Genomic DNA, 3,136 nt, shown 5'->3' on the forward strand with positions numbered 1-3,136 from the left:
AGTGGACGGATCCAGCAATAATGCAGGCCTGTGACCGTCCGATTATCCCTGCTTATTTCACCGTCCGATTTACGAGGGCGATCACTGGCCAGCGTTCCGATTTACGAGCTCGGGGATGGCCCGGCCGTTTGTCCGGAATCGTGGCAACTTGCAACGCACAGTACTGCTGACTGATTGATGCTCGATCGCTGCTGGTTGGTGCCACATGCACTGCCATGCACGCGACGCACACTCCTCCGGTGGCCATTGGCGTGTGCCTCTGGCCGGCCGGGCCACTCCATCCATCCATGGGGCTCCGTCCCGGCCGTGTCTCGACCGCCGTGCTCGCTCCGGCTGGCGCTACCATCCACGGCCGCGCCCGCCCGCTCGATCGCAGCACGTACGTACGTCCCCCAGTGGCCACCACCCAAGCAATCCTACTGCCTGTCACTTGTCACCTTCCAAACGATAGCGACAAGATCCCCTCCCCGACCCCGTCCCGATCCAGCAGCGAACAGCGCACAGGCTGCCGCGGCATCCAACGTTTGATCAGCGTGTGAGTGTCCATATATATGTACGTGCTTAACACTTCACTCTCGCTGCGGCGGAGGATCTTCCCTTTCTCCTTTAGCCGTTGCTTTCTGGAAGTGTGGGCGGGGCGATGGGGATGCTCCAGGCGCGCGTCGTCGTGCTTCGGGGGGGGCGGCGGCCGTTGTGGCCGTCGTCGACGGCCAGATGTCGCCGGCGTTCTACGACGCCTCGTGTCCGGAGCTGCAGTCCGTGGTGCGCCGCGGCATGGCGCAGGCCGTGCAGAAGGAGGCGCGCATGGGCGCGTCCATCCTCCGCCTCTTCTTCCACGACTGCTTCGTCAATGTACGTTTCGGTTCCGGCCGGTCACGAGTTACATCCTGCCAACTGCGTGCTGAGTGTGGATGCGTGCGCAGGGGTGCGACGCCTCCGTCTTGCTGGACGACACGGCCAACTTCACGGGGGAGAAGAACGCCGGGCCGAACGCCAACTCGCTGCGCGGCTACGAGGTCATCGACGCCATCAAGGCGCAGGTCGAGGCTTCCTGCAAGGCCACCGTCTCCTGCGCCGACATCGTCGCGCTCGCCGCCCGCGACGCCGTCAGCCTGGTCGGTACCCGCTTCTCCCTCTCCCTCTTTCTGGCGTCCTGGCCGGTGGCATTACTAACGGTGGCCGCGTGCGTGCAGCTCGGGGGGCCGAGCTGGACGGTGCAGCTGGGCCGGCGAGACGGGCTCTCGGCGAGCCAGAACGCGGCGAACGCCAACCTGCCGCCGCCCGACGCGAGGCTCCCCGACCTCCTCGCCAGGTTCAGCGACAAGGGCCTGGACGCGCGCGCCCTCACCGCGCTGTCCGGGGCGCACACCGTGGGCTGGGCACGCTGCACCACCTTCCGCACGCACATCTACAACGACACCGGTAACGAGGCCGTGGACGCCGCCTTCGCCACCCAGATACGCGCCAAGGCCTGCCCCTCCGCCGGCGGCGACGGGAACCTCGCGCCGCTCGAGCTGCGCGCCCCCGCCGCGTTCGACAACGGCTACTTCCAGGACCTCGTCGCCCGCCGCGTGCTCCTGCGCTCCGACCAGGAGCTCTACGGGAGCGGCGTCGGCAACGGCAGCACGGACGCGCTCGTGCGCGCCTACGCCGCCAACGCCACGCTCTTCGCGGTAGACTTCGCCGCCGCCATGGTGAGGATGGGCAACCTGGCGCTCACCGGGAAGAACGGCGAAGTCCGGCTAAACTGCCGGCGAGTGAACTGAGCTGACTCAGTCGATCAGTGAATGAATTCTTGATGTGCGCAACGCAAAAAGCATAAAGCTGTTCACAAAGATACAAAATGGGCACTGCTGTTCGTGCACTGGATTTTCTGCCTTTCTCCCGTTTGGTTCGGGGTGAGCAGCTAATATCTGACCCGTGGCAAGATCCTCTACGCAGGAGAACAAAATTTAGCCATTTTATGTGCAGATGGGCGGTCGAGATAGGGGCAGGGAATCCTCCCGGACTAGGTGCATTTCTAAGTTCTAACCGATCCTCTAAAAGAACGTAAGGGAGTAAAATTTCCGGATTAGAGTATCTCCCACGGCCGCACAAAAATTTCGCACCCAATAAAAGTTATAGCGCGTCATTTTAACACTTTGAGGTGGTGTTTGTTTTCAGAGACTTTTTTGTGTAGGGACTAAAAAAAGTCCCTCATAGAGACTTTTTTACCAAACGGGAGATACTTTTTAGGGACTAAACTAGGCATTTGGGACTAAATGAAGAAGACTCTCAAGGAGAGTCTTTTTGAGACTTTTTGGGACTTTTCCATCAATGCCCCTCCATGCACCCATTGGCCCGCCACCCCATGGTGTTGTTTGATTGTTATTTTTCTATATACTAGGGGCAACATGGTCATTTAATAGCCTCTAGGAAGGGACTAGAGACTTTTTAGTCTCTGAAAACAAACAGGGAGAGACTTTTTAGGGACTAGGGACTTTTTAGTTGGGACTAGAAAAAGTCCTAGGACTAGAGAACCAAACACCACCTTAATGCGTCTGAAGCAACATTGCTATAGTAGACGCTTAAAAACGCGCGTCCAAAAAGCATGCAGTGCAAATTGTGAAGCGCGCGTAATCCGGAGCGCAAAATATGCTGCGCGGGATAGCGTTTTTCAGCGCGTGCCAAAAACTTTTAGCGCTACAGCGCCTGCTGGAGCTGTGCGGCGCCAAAAAAACAAAATTTTAATGCGCGAAGCTCTTTTTGGGCGTTTGTTGGAGATGCTCTAGTGAAGTAATTTATTTACCCCACCTCTCTATTTTCTCAAAAAATTCCCTAAATTTACTCCATCCCGCCACGGCCGAGTAAAACTGACGCCTCTCCCTCTCGCCCCTCCCGTGCCGCACTGTCTCCCACCAACATAGCTGTCGCCACTGATGACCGCCGGGCCGGCTGGAATGGATAGCCCGGCCACTGCCATCGACTTTTGCCGCCGGAAACCACCCACGCGTCGCGTTCACCGCCCAAGAAGAGTTTGGGTATGAAGAAGAACCACCGTGTCCAAGCTCCTTCTCCAACCGCTCTAATGGTCTCTGGTGTGACGCCCCCGATTTGACCGTACACTAATCATGCACGCAAATGTGTACGATCAAGA

At 58.5% G+C, this 3,136-nt stretch overlaps 1 pseudogene; it reads left to right on the forward strand.

The window, feature by feature from the left end:
• The first annotated feature begins 625 nt into the window (after nt 1–625).
• On the forward strand, nt 626–1,934 carry LOC125530041 (annotated as a pseudogene).
• Nucleotides 1,935–3,136: the final 1,202 nt, after the last annotated feature.

This window comes from Triticum urartu, unplaced genomic scaffold, assembly GCF_003073215.2.
Source record: "Triticum urartu cultivar G1812 unplaced genomic scaffold, Tu2.1 TuUngrouped_contig_6025, whole genome shotgun sequence".
Taxonomy (NCBI): domain Eukaryota; kingdom Viridiplantae; phylum Streptophyta; class Magnoliopsida; order Poales; family Poaceae; genus Triticum; species Triticum urartu.